This window comes from Hyla sarda, chromosome 2, assembly GCF_029499605.1.
Source record: "Hyla sarda isolate aHylSar1 chromosome 2, aHylSar1.hap1, whole genome shotgun sequence".
Classification (NCBI taxonomy): domain Eukaryota; kingdom Metazoa; phylum Chordata; class Amphibia; order Anura; family Hylidae; genus Hyla; species Hyla sarda.
The window spans coordinates 21,057,799-21,080,603 of NC_079190.1; the positions used below are offsets into that span (position 1 = coordinate 21,057,799).

General features: G+C 43.0%; 1 protein-coding gene across 21 annotated transcripts in view; it reads left to right on the forward strand.

Moving 5' to 3' along the window:
- The window catches only part of SYTL2 (synaptotagmin like 2), a 168,818-nt gene that overhangs the window by 47,193 nt on the left and 98,820 nt on the right, over positions 1 to 22,805 (forward strand). Inside the window, exon 1 of one of the 21 annotated variants that reach the window (XM_056561319.1) lies at positions 7,649 to 7,773. The exons of 19 other annotated variants lie outside the window; for them this stretch is intronic. The gene's annotated coding sequence lies outside the window, so the exon portion shown is untranslated. Of the gene's footprint in view, positions 1 to 7,648; positions 7,774 to 15,200; positions 15,527 to 22,805 lie in introns of those variants that run through there. One more of the 21 variants, XM_056561320.1, reaches the window with a different exon arrangement.

A 22,805-nucleotide genomic window follows, 5' to 3' on the forward strand; every position in this document is an offset into this window, starting at 1 on the left:
CCATCACACACACACACTGCTCTCCTCCATTACATCCATCACACACACACACTGCTCCTCCATTACATCCATCACACACACACACTGCTCCTCCATTACATCCATCACACACACACACTGCTCCTCCATTACATCCATCACACACACACACTGCTCCTCCATTACATCCATCACACACACACACACACTGCTCCTCCATTACATCCATCACACACACACACACACTGCTCCTCCATTACATCCATCACACACACACACTGCTCCTCCATTACATCCATCACACACACACTGCTCCTCCATTACATCCATCACACACACACTGCTCCTCCATTACATCCATCACACACACTGCTCCTCCATTACATCCATCACACACACACTGCTCCTCCATTACATCCATCACACACACACACACACTGCTCCTCCATTACATCCATCACACACACACACACACTGCTCCTCCATTACATCCATCACACACACTGCTCCTCCATTACATCCATCACACACACTGCTCCTCCATTACATCCATCACACACACTGCTCCTCCATTACATCCATCACACACACACTGCTCCTCCATTACATCCATCACACACACTGCTCCTCCATTACATCCATCACACACACTGCTCCTCCATTACATCCATCACACACACACTGCTCCTCCATTACATCCATCACACACACACACTGCTCCTCCATTACATCCATCACACACACACACACACTGCTCCTCCATTACATCCATCACACACACTGCTCCTCCATTACATCCATCACACACACACTGCTCCTCCATTACATCCATCACACACACACACACTGCTCCTCCATTACATCCATCACACACACACTGCTCCTCCATTACATCCATCACACACACACACACACACTGCTCCTCCATTACATCCATCACACACACACACTGCTCCTCCATTACATCCATCACACACACACACACTGCTCCTCCATTACATCCATCACACACACACACACTGCTCCTCCATTACATCCATCACACACACACACTGCTCCTCCATTACATCCATCACACACACACACACTGCTCCTCCATTACATCCATCACACACACACACACTGCTCCTCCATTACATCCATCACACACACACACTGCTCCTCCATTACATCCATCACACACACACACTGCTCCTCCATTACATCCATCACACACACTGCTCCTCCATTACATCCATCACACACACTGCTCCTCCATTACATCCATCACACACACACACACTGCTCCTCCATTACATCCATCACACACACACACTGCTCCTCCATTACATCCATCACACACACACACACACTGCTCCTCCATTACATCCATCACACACACACACACTGCTCCTCCATTACATCCATCACACACACACTGCTCCTCCATTACATCCATCACACACACACACTGCTCCTCCATTACATCCATCACACACACACACACTGCTCCTCCATTACATCCATCACACACACACTGCTCCTCCATTACATCCATCACACACACACACTGCTCCTCCATTACATCCATCACACACACACACTGCTCCTCCATTACATCCATCACACACACACACTGCTCCTCCATTACATCCATCACACACACTGCTCCTCCATTACATCCATCACACACACTGCTCCTCCATTACATCCATCACACACACTGCTCCTCCATTACATCCATCACACACACACACTGCTCCTCCATTACATCCATCACACACACACACACTGCTCCTCCATTACATCCATCACACACACACACACACTGCTCCTCCATTACATCCATCACACACACACTGCTCCTCCATTACATCCATCACACACACACACTGCTCCTCCATTACATCCATCACACACACACACACTGCTCCTCCATTACATCCATCACACACACACACTGCTCCTCCATTACATCCATCACACACACACTGCTCCTCCATTACATCCATCACACACACACACTGCTCCTCCATTACATCCATCACACACACACACTGCTCCTCCATTACATCCATCACACACACACACTGCTCCTCCATTACATCCATCACACACACACACTGCTCCTCCATTACATCCATCACACACACTGCTCCTCCATTACATCCATCACACACACACTGCTCCTCCATTACATCCATCACACACACTGCTCCTCCATTACATCCATCACACACACTGCTCCTCCATTACATCCATCACACACACTGCTCCTCCATTACATCCATCACACACACTGCTCCTCCATTACATCCATCACACACACACTGCTCCTCCATTACATCCATCACACACACACTGCTCCTCCATTACATCCATCACACACACACACACACTGCTCCTCCATTACATCCATCACACACACACACTGCTCCTCCATTACATCCATCACACACACACACACTGCTCCTCCATTACATCCATCACACACACACTGCTCCTCCATTACATCCATCACACACACACACACACACACTGCTCCTCCATTACATCCATCACACACACACACACACACTGCTCCTCCATTACATCCATCACACACACACACACTGCTTCTCCATTACATCCATCACACACACACACACTGCTCCTCCATTACATCCATCACACACACACACACTGCTCCTCCATTACATCCATCACACACACACACTGCTCCTCCATTACATCCATCACACACACACACACTGCTCCTCCATTACATCCATCACACACACACACTGCTCCTCCATTACATCCATCACACACACACACACTGCTCCTCCATTACATCCATCACACACACACACTGCTCCTCCATTACATCCATCACACACACTGCTCCTCCATTACATCCATCACACACACTGCTCCTCCATTACATCCATCACACACACACACACTGCTCCTCCATTACATCCATCACACACACACACTGCTCCTCCATTACATCCATCACACACTGCTCCTCCATTACATCCATCACACACTGCTCCTCCATTACATCCATCACACACTGCTCCTCCATTACATCCATCACACACTGCTCCTCCATTACATCCATCACACACACACACTGCTCCTCCATTACATCCATCACACACACACACACTGCTCCTCCATTACATCCATCACACACACACACACTGCTCCTCCATTACATCCATCACACACACACACTGCTCCTCCATTACATCCATCACACACACACACTGCTCCTCCATTACATCCATCACACACACACACTGCTCCTCCATTACATCCATCACACACACACACACTGCTCCTCCATTACATCCATCACACACACTGCTCCTCCATTACATCCATCACACACACACACACTGCTCCTCCATTACATCCATCACACACACACACTGCTCCTCCATTACATCCATCACACACACACACTGCTCCTCCATTACATCCATCACACACACTGCTCCTCCATTACATCCATCACACACACTGCTCCTCCATTACATCCATCACACACACACTGCTCCTCCATTACATCCATCACACACACACTGCTCCTCCATTACATCCATCACACACACACACTGCTCCTCCATTACATCCATCACACACACACACACACACTGCTCCTCCATTACATCCATCACACACACACACTGCTCCTCCATTACATCCATCACACACACACACACTGCTCCTCCATTACATCCATCACACACACACTGCTCCTCCATTACATCCATCACACACACACACTGCTCCTCCATTACATCCATCACACACACTGCTCCTCCATTACATCCATCACACACACTGCTCCTCCATTACATCCATCACACACACTGCTCCTCCATTACATCCATCACACACACACTGCTCCTCCATTACATCCATCACACACACACTGCTCCTCCATTACATCCATCACACACACACACTGCTCCTCCATTACATCCATCACACACACACTGCTCCTCCATTACATCCATCACACACACTGCTCCTCCATTACATCCATCACACACACTGCTCCTCCATTACATCCATCACACACACACTGCTCCTCCATTACATCCATCACACACACACACTGCTCCTCCATTACATCCATCACACACACACACACTGCTCCTCCATTACATCCATCACACACACTGCTCCTCCATTACATCCATCACACACACTGCTCCTCCATTACATCCATCACACACACTGCTCCTCCATTACATCCATCACACACACACACACTGCTCCTCCATTACATCCATCACACACACACACACTGCTCCTCCATTACATCCATCACACACACACTGCTCCTCCATTACATCCATCACACACACACACTGCTCCTCCATTACATCCATCACACACACACACTGCTCCTCCATTACATCCATCACACACACACACTGCTCCTCCATTACATCCATCACACACACACACTGCTCCTCCATTACATCCATCACACACACACACTGCTCCTCCATTACATCCATCACACACACACACTGCTCCTCCATTACATCCATCACACACACACACTGCTCCTCCATTACATCCATCACACACACACACTGCTCCTCCATTACATCCATCACACACACACACTGCTCCTCCATTACATCCATCACACACACACACTGCTCCTCCATTACATCCATCACACACACACACTGCTCCTCCATTACATCCATCACACACACACACACTGCTCCTCCATTACATCCATCACACACTGCTCCTCCATTACATCCATCACACACACACACACACACTGCTCCTCCATTACATCCATCACACACTGCTCCTCCATTACATCCATCACACACACACTGCTCCTCCATTACATCCATCACACACACACACTGCTCCTCCATTACATCCATCACACACACACACACTGCTCCTCCATTACATCCATCACACACACACACTGCTCCTCCATTACATCCATCACACACACACACTGCTCCTCCATTACATCCATCACACACACTGCTCCTCCATTACATCCATCACACACACACACACACACACACACTGCTCCTCCATTACATCCATCACACACACACACACTGCTCCTCCATTACATCCATCACACACACACACTGCTCCTCCATTACATCCATCACACACACACACTGCTCCTCCATTACATCCATCACACACACACACTGCTCCTCCATTACATCCATCACACACACACACTGCTCCTCCATTACATCCATCTCACACACACACACTGCTCCTCCATTACATCCATCACACACACACACACTGCTCCTCCATTACATCCATCACACACACACACACTGCTCCTCCATTACATTCATCACACACACACACTGCTCCTCCATTACATCCATCACACACACTGCTCCTCCATTACATCCATCACACACACTGCTCCTCCATTACATCCATCACACACACACTGCTCCTCCATTACATCCATCACACACACTGCTCCTCCATTACATCCATCACACACACTGCTCCTCCATTACATCCATCACACACACACTGCTCCTCCATTACATCCATCACACACACACACACACACACACACTGCTCCTCCATTACATCCATCACACACACACACTGCTCCTCCATTACATCCATCACACACACACACTGCTCCTCCATTACATCCATCACACACACACTGCTCCTCCATTACATCCATCACACACACACTGCTCCTCCATTACATCCATCACACACACACACTGCTCCTCCATTACATCCATCACACACACTGCTCCTCCATTACATCCATCACACACACACTGCTCCTCCATTACATCCATCACACACACACACTGCTCCTCCATTACATCCATCACACACACACACTGCTCCTCCATTACATCCATCACACACACTGCTCCTCCATTACATCCATCACACACACTGCTCCTCCATTACATCCATCACACACACTGCTCCTCCATTACATCCATCACACACACACACACACTGCTCCTCCATTACATCCATCACACACACACTGCTCCTCCATTACATCCATCACACACACACACTGCTCCTCCATTACATCCATCACACACACACTGCTCCTCCATTACATCCATCACACACACACTGCTCCTCCATTACATCCATCACACACACACACACACTGCTCCTCCATTACATCCATCACACACACACACACTGCTCCTCCATTACATCCATCACACACACTGCTCCTCCATTACATCCATCACACACACACTGCTCCTCCATTACATCCATCACACACACACACTGCTCCTCCATTACATCCATCACACACACACACTGCTCCTCCATTACATCCATCACACACACACACTGCTCCTCCATTACATCCATCACACACACACACACTGCTCCTCCATTACATCCATCACATACACACACTGCTCCTCCATTACATCCATCACACACACACACACTGCTCCTCCATTACATCCATCACACACACACTGCTCCTCCATTACATCCATCACACACACACACTGCTCCTCCATTACATCCATCACACACACTGCTCCTCCATTACATCCATCACACACACTGCTCCTCCATTACATCCATCACACACACACACACTGCTCCTCCATTACATCCATCACACACACACTGCTCCTCCATTACATCCATCACACACACACTGCTCCTCCATTACATCCATCACACACACACTGCTCCTCCATTACATCCATCACACACACACTGCTCCTCCATTACATCCATCACACACACACTGCTCCTCCATTACATCCATCACACACACACTGCTCCTCCATTACATCCATCACACACACACTGCTCCTCCATTACATCCATCACACACACACTGCTCCTCCATTACATCCATCACATACACACACTGCTCCTCCATTACATCCATCACACACACTGCTCCTCCATTACATCCATCACACACACACTGCTCCTCCATTACATCCATCACACACACACTGCTCCTCCATTACATCCATCACACACACACTGCTCCTCCATTACATCCATCACACACACTGCTCCTCCATTACATCCATCACACACACACTGCTCCTCCATTACATCCATCACACACACACTGCTCCTCCATTACATCCATCACACACACACTGCTCCTCCATTACATCCATCACACACACACTGCTCCTCCATTACATCCATCACACACACACACACTGCTCCTCCATTACATCCATCACACACACACACACTGCTCCTCCATTACATCCATCACACACACACACACTGCTCCTCCATTACATCCATCACACACACTGCTCCTCCATTACATCCATCACACACACACTGCTCCTCCATTACATCCATCACACACACACTGCTCCTCCATTACATCCATCACACACACTGCTCCTCCATTACATCCATCACACACACACACACACACTGCTCCTCCATTACATCCATCACACACACACACACACACTGCTCCTCCATTACATCCATCACACACACACACACACACACACTGCTCCTCCATTACATCCATCACACACACACACACTGCTCCTCCATTACATCCATCACACACACACACACTGCTCCTCCATTACATCCATCACACACACACACACTGCTCCTCCATTACATCCATCACACACACACACTTCTCCTCCATTACATCCATCACACACACTGCTCCTCCATCACACCCAGTTGTGTCCCAGTACTGATACCTGGCTGACTATCAGAGTTCTTCAGTATCTGCAGAGCTGTGTTTGCAGTAGGTGATGTCCTAGGCAATATGGGAATACACCCTTGGTAAGTAATTGTCCCATCCCTGATAACTCTTCCCTTCTACTCCGCACATTGTCAAGGTTTAAACCAGTGTTTCCAAAGCATGGTGCCTCCAGCTGTTGCAAAACAGCTGTCCGGGCATGCTGGGAGTTGTAGTTTTGCAATAGCTGGAGGCACCCTGGTTGGCAAATACTGGTTTATCTCGTAGGATTTTCTACTTATTTTTTTTCAATACACTTTCACATATAGATCCCAAATTCCAGCCGCCTTAGGCTCGTGCCATGTAGTATGACACCATAGTATCACTTCATATGTTGTAGCAGTGCTATACAATGTTAATGGGTCTGTATGGGACTGGGAAAAAAAAGTAAAAAATAAAAAGTTAGCTTTTTTATTTTTTTAATGGAAACAGCGCCACCCTAGTCCATAGGCTGTGTCTGGAATTGCAACTCATGCCCTATTCCAATTAAAGGGGTGTTCCATGAAAAAACTTTATATATATATATATATATATATATATATATATATATATATATATATATATATAATCTCAAAGGACTCCAGAAAGTTTAACAGATTTCTAAATTACTTCTTAAAAAAAAAAAAAAAAAAAAAAAAAATATTAATCCTTCCAATAATTAACAGCTGCTGGAGTTGTTCTTTTCTTTCTGGCAACAGTGCTCTCTGCTGACATCTCTGCTTGTCTCAGGAACTGCACAGAGTAGAAGAGGTTTGCTATGGGGATTTGATTCTACTCTGGACAGTTCCCGAGACAGGTGTCATCAGAGAGCACTTAGACAGAAAAGAACAACTCAACTTCAGCAGCTCATAAGTACTAAAAGGATTAAGATTTGTAAGTAATTTTACAAATCTGTTTATCTTTCTGGAGCCAGTTGAGATATATATATATATATATATATATATATATATATATATATATATATATATATATATATATATATATATAGTTTTTTTTTTTTTTTTTCCTGGATAAACCCTTTAACATAATACCAAGACTGTTTCTGGGTGTGGATATAAGACCTATTTGGCTATGTTCTGAAAGTGTATTTTAAGGCACTCAAAGACTTTTTATTTACATTTTAGAGGCTTATGACACTGTGTATTTCAGCGCTAGCAAAGTCTATGGATGTTCAATATTACTTCCATAGACTTTGCTAGCACAAAAATACGCAGCATGTATGCTCCCCTTTAGGGCTCGGTCACACGCAAATTTTTGTGAATTTTCAGCTTTTTTTTATTTTCTGCTGCTTATTTTCTGCTGCTTATTTTATCATTGACTTACCAGCAAAAAATAAGCAGCAGAAAAATACGCAAAATACGCTTGTGTGAACGAGCCTTTTTAAAGTAAAAAAATATATTAAAAAAAAAATAAAACATTTTGAAAAGTGCCACAGAACCCCATACCGCCTTTGGGGTGTGTTTACACAGTGGATTTTTTGCAGAATGTTCTGCCGGCCCATGGTAGGACATGCTGGAGCTAGGACTGTTTGGAAATGTGCCGCCTCCATAGACTACTCTTAATTTTTTTTTTTTTTTCTGGGATTATTCTGCACCGTGCACACGGCGGAATTTCCACAGTGGAAACATCTGCTGCGGAAATTCCGACTCCAACCTCCGCGGAAAGAATTGACTTGTCCGTTCTTTCTGTGTAATCCGCTGGGAAATGCTTTGTGGTCTATGGACATTCCACCAAGTGAACATGCCCAAAAACAAAAATGTGTGATTCCGCGCACCCTTATTGTATACAATTAGGGATCATGGGAAAAATCTTATCCTCTATCCAAAGAATAGGGGATACATTTTAGATCATGGGGGGGACGGAGCGCTGGGTCCTCCGCAATCTCCTGTTTGGAGCCCGGGCTCTCCTTCACAGCGGCGCATCACGACCCCTGCCCGAAGCGGGGGGCCGCCGCGTCCCCACTGTATAGCTCTATGGGAGATACGTAGGTTGCTGAACTGCTCTCCTATAGAGCTAATTGGAGGGTTCGTAATGCGCGGCTGTGTAGGAGAGCTGGGGCACCAAACAGAAGATTGCGGGGGGGGGAGGCCAGCACTCAGACCCCCCGGGATCAAAAACTTGTTTCATGAAATAAATAATAATAATAATTAAATATTATTTATTATAATTATATTAATTATAATTATTAATTATTATAACAATTATGATTATTTAATAATTATAATTAATTATATTTATTATAATTTAATTAATGATAAATATAATATTATTTAATTAATAATTATAATTTATAATAAATATTTATTAATTAAATATTATTTATTAATAATTACACCTTTTTCAAAATCTGGAAGAGTCGAGCAGTTGCCCATACCAACCAATCAGCTAGGCTTAATTTTTAAAAAGGCCTCTGAAAAATGAAAGAAGCGATCTGATTGGTTGCTATAGGCATCTGGTCAACTTTTCCTCTGCATAGGTTTTGTTAAAGGGGTATTCCAGGAAATTTTTTTTTTTTTTTTTTTTTTTTTTATATATATCAACTGGCTCCAGAAAGTTGAACAGATTTGTAAATTACTTCTATTAAAAAATCTTAATCCTTTCAGTACTTATGAGCTTCTGAAGTTGGGTTGTTCTTTTCTGTCTAAATCCTCTCTGATGACACGTGTCTTGGGAACCGCCCAGTTTAGAAGAGGTTTTCTATGGGGATTTGCTTCTAAACTGGGCGGTTGCCGAGACACGTGTCATCAGAGAGGATTTAGACAGAAAAGAACAACCTTAACTTCAGAAGCTCATAAGTACTGAAAGGATTAAGATTTTTTAATAGAAGTAATTTACAAATCTGTTTAACTTTCTGGAGCCAGTTGGTATATAAAAACAATACCCCTTTAAATCTCGTCCCAGTAGTCTACAATTAAACCATGTGGGGCAGCTATTTTGGACCTACGCATTTCAGATTGACATGAGGCCTACACAGCTATTATTTTTATGGGCGCACAATAGTAGTAAAGACCCCATGCCGGTTTTTCCCAACCAGGGTGCCTCCAGCTGTTGCAAAACTACAACTCCCAGCATGCTCGGACAGCCGAAGGCTGTCCAAGCATGCTGGTAGCTGTAGTTTTGCAACAGCTGGAGGCACCCTGGTTGGGAAACGCTGCCCCGTGCTTTTTCTGTCAATGTAGCTTCCCTAATGCCATTTTTCACACTTCCCTGGTGATCCATGTTTTGTGAGGGAAGAGAAGTTACATAAGCAGCGGTGGGATTTACGTAAGGACTGAGACCCCATTGGTGGGACTTACGTAAGCAGCCGGACCCTACTACAGGTCACCCGCTTCCCGCGAGGTCGGAGTGAATTCTTGAGAGGTTTACATGAGCCTGGGGGCTAAGAACCATCCGTATAGAACACATTCTAATGGTGGAATTTAGCAGAACAATGCTCGCAATGTCGCCAAAGTGAAAAAATAATATTTTCGTAGCTTATGTTTCGATGTCCGTCAAGGAACCCGCAGGGATTTACCGTACGCGCTGAGGAAAAACAAGTTTGCGAAACCAACCTGTCCTCACTACTTCGAGAGAAATATTCTCCTTTTGTGGCGTCGTTTGTTGCATAACAAGACTAATAGATTGTAGTCATGTAGAGTTGTCCAGGGTTAGAAATAAAAAAAACAGCGCCACCCCTGTACTCAGGTTGTGTGTGGTACTGCAGCTCAGTTCCATTGAAGTGAATGGAGCCAAGTTGTAATACCACACACAACCTGAGGACAGGGGGTGGCACTGTTTTTGGAAGAAATCTGCCCTGCTTTTTTTCCCAAACAGCGCCACACCGTTCCGTGGTTGTGTTTTGGTATTATTGAGGCTGACTCCATTGAAACGAATGGTGCTGGACTGCAATACCACATAGAACCTGTGGACAGGTGTGGAGCTGTTTTTTCGATAGAAAGCAGTCATGATTAAAGGGGTATTCCGGGTTTATGCATCTTATCCCCTATGGAATAAGATGTATAAACCCGGAATACCCCTTTAATGCTTAAAGTGTCCCTTTCAAGCCAGTTCAATGGCAGGATGATTTTAAAACTCCCAGGTAATCTGTTACAACTCCCAACTGCTTGGTAGTTTTGCCACAGCTGGAGGCACACTGATTGGGGAACACTGTTAGGGTATACAAGTGTATACTAGTGTACCTCTCCTGGCGTTAATGGTGACCCAGAAAAAAGAATAATTTCATTAGTTTGCCAACCAAGTGTCACAGAGGTGGAGTCGAGCTGCTTAAGTGCCACAGCCTGACACGCCTCCTTACCTGTGATAGGGGGAGGGGGGGGCTCCTTACCTGTGATAGGGGGAGGGGGGGCCCCTTACCTGTAATAAACCCACCCTATGCAGTTTGCTATGTATACCAATGACATTAATTTATAGCTACACATACTGTACATATAATTTTCACTGTCGCTTTTCACTATATCAGGATACAGAGCAGTAGTGCTCTCTGCTGACATCTGTGTCCATTTTAAGAACTGTCCAGAGTAGGAGAAAATCCCCATAGCAATCATATGCTGCTCTGGACGGAGGTGTCAGCAGAGAGCACTGTGCTCGTGATGTCGGCAGAGAGCACTGTGTTCCAAAAAGGAAATCATTTCCTCTGTAGTATTCAGCAGCTAATAAGTACTGGAAGGATTAAGATTTTTTTTTAATTTACAAATCCGTTTAATTTTCTGGCACCAGTTGATGTGAAAAAATAAATAAATAAAAATTTCCACCGGAGTACCCCTTTAAATCTAAATTCTTTTCCTCCTTATTCTGTACAAAGGTTAAGAATGTAAATGGCTGCGAATAGGAGCGGTGCTAGGACATTGCTTAGGGGGGTTCCCTGCCTCCTCCCATCCTGGCATGACCAGATCAGTGGTGGTCACCAGGCTTTCCTAGTATCCTGAATGTGCACAGCTCAGTTGTGCTCCTGAATTGCTATAAAAGTTCTAAGAAAGTTGGGTGGCCGTCATATGATAGATGCAATGATTATTTCGGCTCACACCTGGCACAGCAATGGGTCTTTTACCTCTTGGCACCAATGATCCCCACATTCTATTGTATCTGTATGCTTCTCCCTTTAGCCAGGGACCCCCATGGTGCCACAGAGATCTCCAAAAATGCAACTATAAGAAATTAGGAATTTTTTTTACCAACTTTAGGACAACTCAAGGGAGGGGGTGTAATTTTATCATTGGGACGGGTTCACACTAATACACTTTTCAACACAGATTTTGGCGTGTTAAGGGGTTATCCAGGTAAAAACTTAATTTTTTTTATTTTTTTTTTATATGAACTGGCTCCAGAAAGTTTAAACAGATTTGTAATTTACTTCTATTCAAAAAAATCTTAATCCTTTCAGTACTTATGAGCTGCTGAAGTTGAGATGGTCTAAGTGCTCTCTGATGACACCTGTCTCGGGAACTGTCCAGTGTAGAAGCAAATCCCCATAGCAAACCTCTTCTCAGTACAGTTCCCGAGACAAGCAGAGGTGTCAGCAGAGAGCACTGTTGCCAGACAGAAAAGAGCAACTCAACTTCAGCAGCTGATAATTATTGAAAGGATTAAGATTTTTTAATAGAGGTAATTTACAAATCTGTTTAACTTTCTGTAGCCAGTTGTTATAAAAATAAAAAATAAAATTCCTGGAATACCCCTTTAAGCCCCAAATGGGTGCAATTTGTGCCGATTGTTAATGGGATGTACCCAGCAGTTCAACTCAAAATGAGTAATTTTTGGACAACAGTATTGGGCAACAAAACTTAGCAAGTCTCTTGTTAAGGCAGTGGTTTCCAAATGTTGGCCTTCCAGATGTTGCAAAACTACAACTTCCAGCATGCCCGGACAGCCGTTGTCTGTCCGGGCATGCTGGGAGTTGTAGTTATGCAACATCTGGAGGGCCACAATTTGGGAACCACTGGGGAGCTGTTAAAGGGGTACTCCGGTGGAAAACATTATTTGTTTTTGTTTTTAAATCAACTGGTGCCAGAAAGTTAAACAGATTTGTAAATTACTTCTATTAAAAAAATCTTTACCCTTCCAGTACTTTTTAGCAGCTGCATGCTACAGAGGATATTCTTTTCTTTTTGAATTTCTTTTTTGTCTTGTCCACAGTGCTCTCTGCTGACACCTGATGCCCGTATCAGGAACTGTCCAGAACAGAAGAAAATCCCCATAGCAAACAAATGCTGCTCTGGACAGTTCCTGACACGGACAGAGGTGTCAGCAGAGAGAACTGTGGACAAGACAAAAAAGAAATTCAAAAAGAAAAGAATTATCTCTGTAGCATACAGCTGCTAAAAAGTACTGGAAGGGTAAAGATTTTTTTAATAGAAGTCATTTACAAATCTGTTTAACTTTCTGGCATCAGTTCATTTAAAAAAATAAATAAATAAAAAAAAATTCCACTGGAGTACCCCTTTAACGCTTTGAGGAACAAGGGACGTATTTGTCTTATGCTTATAATTGCCTGATACAGGCAATTTAAAAACAGGGGACAAATACGTCCCTTGGTCCTCGAAGGGTTAAATTGGTTAGGCTTTGACGTTTGTCTTCCGTCCTGTTCAGGGCCCATAAGGTTTTTTTTTTAGAGATTACTCTCTCCATCATCGTCATCACGTCGCGTGCACGCCGTCTCGTCATCCAATAGGAACGGCATGCGTGCGTAGTGACGTGATGACGGCGACGGAGAGCGAGGATCCCGGGGAAGCAGAGACGTTGTGGAGCGTCGTGGACATCATGGGGACGCGGTGGCAGCGATGGAGGGCGACATCTCGGGCAGCGGTGACTGTCCGGAGCGGCGGGGCCAGGCGAGTACAGCTTCCTATACTTTACATTGCACGGATCCCTCAACATACGATGGTTTCAACAATGGTCCATTTGGAACGGATTACAAATATATATATTACACATACACACAGTGATCCCTCAACATATGATTGTAATCCGTTCCAAATGGACCATTGTTGAAACCATCGTATGTTGAGGGATCCGTGCAATGTAAAGTATAGGAAGCTGTACTGTGTGTGTGTGTGTGTGTGTGTGTGTATGTGTGTATATATATATGTATATGTGTGTGTGTGTGTATATATATATATATATATGTATGTGTGTGTGTATATATATATATATGTATGTGTATGTATGTATGTGTATATATATACACACACACACACACACACACACACACACACACACACACACACACTACAATAGATATTAGATATAATTAACCATTTACATAGGGTAAAGAGGGACTCAGGACACCGCAATAGAGTCCACCTGACAGGATAGCAAAGGTACAGTGTGCAACTCCTGTACTAGGCCACCACACATACAATGGTTTTGGGTCTCCAGAACCAATTACCAGTTTTCTATAGAGTTGTTGATTCAACCTCCTGGAACCGATTACATATTGTATGCTGTATTTGAGAAACTATGGCGGTCACATCAGTAGTGAGGACATCCCACCTCCTATACAGTCATCCCATGATGCCCACCGGGGCCATATCAAGAAGTCCATAAAAATTCCACCTTCTAGTCAGCTGTAGATTCTGAGGACAGAACAATGGGTCCAAAGTTCAGGGCGGACATTTTATTGCCGCAAAACCAACAACTGTGTGTGATATACTGCCAGCCGTGTGAAGGGCCGGAGATTTATCACCTGTCACCGCCAAAGAATCTCGCACCTTCTCCTTTAGAAATTTCTAGAGAGGTAGAAGACTGGTTGGACATGTTGGAGAGGGAAGAATGGTGTCTGGAGGAAAGACAAGAAACCAGGTGATCCGGTCTATGGTTGAGCGAAAGGTTTTATGACATTCCAGGGTCTGATGGTGGTCTCTGGTGGGTTGTGAAGACGATGGGTCGGAATCGATTTGTAGACATTAAAGGTTGGACGACTTCTAGATAAGTAGCCATTCAAACCGACCATTTTTCATTGTATGGTCCCTGAAGGATGCAAGAGGTACATACCTGGGGCATATACCTCTTGCATCCTTCAGGGACCATGCAATGAAAAATGGTCGGTTTTAATGGCTACTTATCTAGAAGTCGTACATAAATTAGTAGTAAATACATAGCAGGAGATTTATCAAAACTTGTGCAGAGGAAAACTTGCCCAGTTGCCCATAGCAACCAATCAGATCGCTGCTTTCATTTTTATGAAGGCCTGTGAAAAATGAAAGAAGCGATCTGATTGGTTGCTATGGGCAACTGGGCAAGTTTTCCTCTGCACAGGTTTTGATAAATCTCCCCCATAGTGGGATGGATTAGGAGAACCAGCCAGGGCAGTGGAGGTCCCTTAGGCCCCAGGCCTAAGGGACCTCCACTGCCCTGGCTGGTTCTCCTAATCCATCCCACTATGTATTTACTACTAATTTATGTACCTCCATCTACTCCCGAGGATCTTCTGGCCTTTTGAGGGTCTAATTTTCTAGTTTTGCCACTGGCAGTTGCCTTAAAGGGGTACTCCAGTGGGGAAATTTTTTATTTTATTTTTTTCAAATCAACTGGTGCCAGAAAGTTGTATAGATTTGTAAATCGCTTCTATTTAAAAATCTTAATCCTTCCAGTGATTATCAGCTGCTGTATGCTCTAGGAAGTCATATATAGTTCTTTCCAGTCTGACCACAGTGCTCTCTGCTGCCACCTCTGTCCATGTCAGGAACTGTCCGGAGTAGGAGAGGTTTGCTATGGGCATTTGTCCTTGCTCTAGTTCCTGACACGGACAGAGGTGGCAGCAGAGAGCACTGTGGGCAGACTGGAAAGAACTGCATAACTTCCTCTGGATCATACAGCAGCTGATAAGTACTAGAAGGATTAAGGTTTTTATATAGAAGTCCTTTACAAAACTGTATAACTTTCTGGCACCGGTTGATTTGAAAAAATTTCCTTTAAAGGGGTACTCCAATGGAAAAGAAAACTGTCAGCCTGTTCACCCACACTAAACCAATACACTGTTATAGTGCGGGTGAACAGGAGCCCAACGAGGGGTCACTTACTTAAATATGTCCAATAGGTCTAGAGATGTCCCCCAGAAGATCCTCTGCTGAATTCAGTAAATAGTGCGCAGGGGGTGGAGCTCTGCTGGATCAATTTACATATTTGTCTGTGACTCCACTACACTAGCCCCGCACAACTTACTGAATTCAGCAGAGGATCTTCTGAGGGACGTATCTCCAGACCTACTGGACATATGTCCCTAAAGGGATAATCTCATCATTAAAAGGTCTCCTCTACCCTCGGTGCACTGTGTGGGGCAACGTTATAAAGCCCCATTGAGAATAAATGGAATGCTCGGTCGTGCATGCGCGCTGCCACTTCATTTATTGGGAGGAACTTTAACCTCTGTTCTCAGATTGGTGGGCGTCTCGTATAATGCAAGTATGCTTACTTTTGACCTTTTTTACCATAATTTTTTTTTTTTGTATATAAGAGCAAGTATTGTAGTAGTTATATTCTTGTATATAGGAGGCAGTATTATAGTAGTTATATTCTTGTATACAGGAGCAGTATTATAGTAGTTATATTCTTGTACATAGGAGCAGTATTCTAGTAGTTATATTTTTGTATATAGGAGCAGTATTATAGTAGTTATATTCTTGTATATAGGGGAAGTATTATAGTAGTTATATTCTTGTATATAGGGGAAGTATTATAGTAGTTATATTCTTGTATATAGGAGGCAGTATTATAGTAGTTATATTCTTGTATATAGGAGGCAGTATTATAGTAGTTATATTCTTGTATATAGGAGGCAGTATTATAGTAGTTTTATTCTTGTACATAGGTGGTAGTATTATAGTAGTTATATTCTTGTATATAGGAGCAGTATTATAGTAGTTATATTCTTGTATATAGGAGCAGTATTATAGTAGTTATATTCTTGTATATAGGAGCAGTATTATAGTAGTTATATTCTTGTATATAGGGGAAGTATTATAGTAGCTATATTCTTGTATATAGGAGGCAGTATTATAGTAGTTATATTGTATATAGGGGAAGTATTATAGTAGTTATATTCTTGTGTATATAGGAGGCAGTATTATAGTAGTTATATTCTTGTATATAGGAGGCAGTATTATAGTAGTTATATTCTTGTATATAGGAGGCAGTATTATAGTAGTTTTATTCTTGTACATAGGTGGTAGTATTATAGTAGTTATATTCTTGTATATAGGAGGCAGTATTATAGTAGTTATATTCTTGTATATAGGAGCAGTATTATAGTAGTTATATTCTTGTATATAGGAGCAGTATTATAGTAGTTATATTCTTGTATATAGGAGCAGTATTATAGTAGTTATATTCTTGTATATAGGGGAAGTATTATAGTAGCTATATTCTTGTATATAGGAGGCAGTATTATAGTAGTTATATTGTATATAGGGGAAGTATTATAGTAGTTATATTCTTGTGTATATAGGAGGCAGTATTATAGTAGTTATATTCTTGTATATAGGAGGCAGTATTATAGTAGTTATATTCTTGTATATAGGAGGCAGTATTATAGTAGTTATATTCTTGTATCTAGGAGGCAGTATTATAGTAGTTATATTCTTGTACATAGTACCAGTATTATAGCAGATATATTCTTGTATATAGTGGGCAGTACTATAGTAGTTATAATCTTATACATAGGATACGGAATTAGGGTTAATGTGTTAGTGTTATAATCAGTCATTGCTGTATTACCAGCTCAGGGATATATATCCGGTGACTCATTATCTCTCATGAACAGATTAGCACATGAACAGCTGGTACAAATTTGCCAGGTAAGCAGGACCTGCCAAAACTCGCAACAGCAACTCCCGTCCCCGCTAGACTCTGCTGAAATGTTTTTAGAAAAGTGAAAACAATTGCAGGTTTGCAGCTTGGCAGCTGTTGTGGCCTGTATGACAGATGCTAACAGGAATGGCATTTATCATCTATGCAGTCGTTTTTTTTTTAACCAGTGTGCCTCCAGCTGTTGCAAACCTACAACTCCCAGCATGCCCGGACAGCCGTTGGCTGTCCGGGCATGCTGAGAGTTGTAGTTTTGCAACAGCTGGAGGCACACTGGTTGGTAAACACTGATCTATGCTGTGGAAAGGGTATAATCGGTTTTTGGTTGGATTACTCGTTTCCAATTCTTTCTATGGAGATGGCTCATTTTTGAATGGTCCTGTTTGGGGAATGTCCGAAATTATCCGGGTGGACATTCCGCAAAAATTCAGCCTCGTGAGCATTGCATAATTGGGGGGGGGGGGGGGTGTCCGACTGTACATCACCCCCGCTCTCCTCATGAATGGAGCGGTGGCCGACATCCCTCTCCCCGCAACACCGCCCCCCCCTTTATGGGAGAGCTGGTGATACAAGAGAGCAGGGGCACCAGGCGGGAGATTGCGATCTGACACTTATCCTCTACCCTGCAGATAGGGGATACATTTTTGGATTCTGGACTACCTCTTTTAAAGGGGTTATCCAGGGGGAAAAAAACATTTTTCATATATCAACTGGCTCCAGAAAGTTAAACAGATTTGTAAATTACATCAATTAAAAAAATCTTAATCCTTTCAGTACTTATGAGCTGCTGAAGTTGAGTTGTTCTTTTCTGTCTAAGTGCTCTCTCTGACACGTGTCTTGGGAACCGCTCAGTTTAGAAGCAAATCCCCATGGCAAACCTATTCCACTCTGTGCAATTCCCGAGACAAGCAGAGATGTCAGCAGAGAGCACTGTTGCCAGACAGAAAACAACAACTCAACTTCAGCAGCTGATAATTATTGGAAGGATTAAGATTTTTTTTAATAGAAGTAATTTACAAATCTGTTTAACTTTCTGGAGCCAGTAAAAAAAAAAAAAAAGAAAATAATTATATATATATATATAATAAAATATTTTTCCCTGGGATACCCTTTAATCTGTCTTATGGTAAGAGATTTTGGAGCTGTGTATCAGTAGCAATACGGGGTATATTACTAAATAAACTGATAAAATTATGTATAAAAATATATAATTCAAACCAGTTCCGCACAAGTATGAGATGTGAGAATGTAGGGTGAAAAAATTGTAGATGGAATGGTCCAATATGAATAATCTGAAAAAAATGTATAAATAAAATATTTTAAAAATATTATTTTTTTACATTTATTCTGATTATTCCTATTTGACTCATCATTCTATCTACTATATTTTCACCCTTCATTCTCACATATACCTTTTGAGGCACTGGTTTGAAATAAAAAAAAATTAAATAAATAAATAATAATAATATATATATATATATATATATATATATATATATATATATATATATATATATTAATATAATATAATATTATTGTTATAAACGGGATGAGTATTTAACTCAGGTACTCTTTCCTTCTGGAGAGAGAGAGTTCTGGCTTGGCATTAATCCCGATTAGCTTTTTATATTCCGTAACTGAAGCTAAGCTGATACCAGGAAACATCGCCTGAAAAGGTGATGTAATGAGCTGATTTGCATATTCCCATTTATATAGATATAGATATATTTATATTATAAAAAATATATTTTTTTTTAATCTCTTAGTATATTGTAGACCTATTGGGGTTGTAGGTAACACCAGCTTCCTTGGGTATATCTTTCACCACCGTGAGCTACACTATATTCCTTTTTTTTTTTTCGTTACTAAATAAATTGACGCCATATTATAACCAGGTTAAAGAACATGAAACATAAGAAATATTACAAAGCAAATATTGATAAGATAATACTGATGATAAAAATGTATGCAAACAATGAAACTAGAGAGGACTCTGTCCAGAAGAGCTTACAGACCATACATGAAGAACAGTAGCGCCCCCCACACATAAGTCTGGGATTGGTTGGATTCAGGGTGGTCCTCCTTCCTACCCTCATAGTAGGCAGCATCACTAGTTTCAGTACAACAGGTAAGAGGCCACCTAATGGGTGGGCATACTATTTGCATTGCTGAAAATCTCCCATAGATTGGACAGAGATCTGCCCACCTTTTCCTGGCATCCCCTTATCTCCTATTAGGTGTGATAGTGCGGTATTCTTCTCCAGTCCTATAGCTCCTATTAGTTCAGTGGACACAGCTGGGCGGCGGGTTATTTACAGACGGGTGACTCCCTATTTGATCATGTGTGACTCACACTCCCAGAAGTTGTATCCCTGCTCCTTAAAGGCTATGGACAAATTGTTATCCATTTTTCCCCCTGGTATGTTACGTATTGAGAAGGGAAAAAAAATAATCTGCAATTGTGTTAAAAAAAATATTGCACCACTTTCCAACTGCAGCTTGCATTCATTAGAATACATAGCAAGCTGCTCAATGCCATGCAGTCAGTTCCATCAGACAGGCTCCCTGACTGCTAGTCTTCAGTATTCTCCTTACTTAAAGGGGTACTCCCTTGGAAAACTTTCTTTTTCAACTGGTGCCAGAAAGTTAAACAGATTTGTAAATTACTTCTATTTAAAAAAAATCTTAATCCTTCCAGTACTTTTTAGGCACTGTATACTTAAGAGAAATCCAAAAAAGAAATTCATTTCCTCTGATGTCATGACCACAGTGCTCTCTGCTGACCCCTGCTGTCCATTTAGGAACCGTCCAGAGCAGGAGAAAACGTATGCTGCCCTGGACAGTTCCTAAAATGGACAGAGGTATCAGCAGAGAGCACTGTGGTCATGACATCACAGGAAATGCATTTCTTTTGGATTTCTCTTTAGTATACAGCCCCTAAAAAGTACTGGAAGGATTAAGATTTTATAATAGAAGTAATTTACAAATCTGTTTTACCTTTCTGGCACCAGTTGATTTAAAAGATAGCTTTCCATGGGAGTACCCCTTTAATTGTTCATTGAAGAGTAAAATTCTGCTCCATTTAAATATCCAAAATTCAGATTAAGGGTGGGGTCACATGTAGCTCATCCAGAGCGTATTTCATGCTGTGGATGAGCCGGTGACATTCACAAGGAAAAGCTCCCTGCTGCGGCCGGGTAGCTCTGGGTGTCCACTCGTAGCGGTGGATTTCCCGCTGCGGATCTGCTACGAGCAGGCACGGTGTCTTAAAAACAGAGTTAGCAGCAGGGTGGCTCACTCTTGTGACTGGAAGTAGTGTGTGGAGAATCCTGAGGGAAGCCTAAGAAAAATCTCTAATTCAAGTCAGGCCCGCTATTTTGCAATTGTTCCCCTGTACAGCGATGAGTCAGGCCCTGGTGGTGATAGTACAGTGACCCCCTAACCTACGATGGCCCCGACATATGATTATTTCAACATGCGATGCTTTTGTATGTCGGGGCCATCGCATAAAAGGCTATCCGGCAGCGCTGACTGCTTCAGGATCCCCTCCATCGTCGTCATCACTTTGCCGCGCACGCCGTCCCGTCATGCAATAGGAGCGGCGTGCGTAGTGACGTGATGGCGGTGACGTGAGAGCGACGTTCCCGGCCAGCAGAGATGTTCCGGGGTGGCAGGGACATCACTGGGACGCGGCGACAGCGATGGAGGGCGACATCAAGGGCAGTGGTGATGAGCGGTGACTGTCCGGAGCGGCGGGGACAGGTGAGTACAACTTCCTATACTTTACATTGCACGGATCCCCCAACATACGATGGTTTCAACAAACGATGGTTTATTTGGAACGGATTACCATCGTATGTTGAGGGACCACTGTAATTGGATCTTGTCAGAACCCTAGTCCATGTGGAAAATCTTTGTCTCAAGTGTATATATTCTAAGTGGGTGAAAAGCACCATAAGTCCAAGCAAGGCAACAGGGCTCCCAAGGGTTACACTGCATCCCTTCTCGTACTGTGTGTTTTACCATCTGCACCTGCTCGGTAAAAGACAGTCTGGCCCAGGAGAAGCTGGCTCCACCTTGGACCATGTATATGCTAACTGTGCCCTGGCGTCACGAAGTGATGGGAATTCCTTGCACCCTCGTGTCACCACAAATCTAACACTGGTGTTTAATAAAAAGTCAGGATTCCAGACCTGGAATTACACGCAGACTGCATTGCTGTCAATAATGGCAGCTCAGTCCTAGCGTGAATGGAATCTCAAACCCACAATCTCTC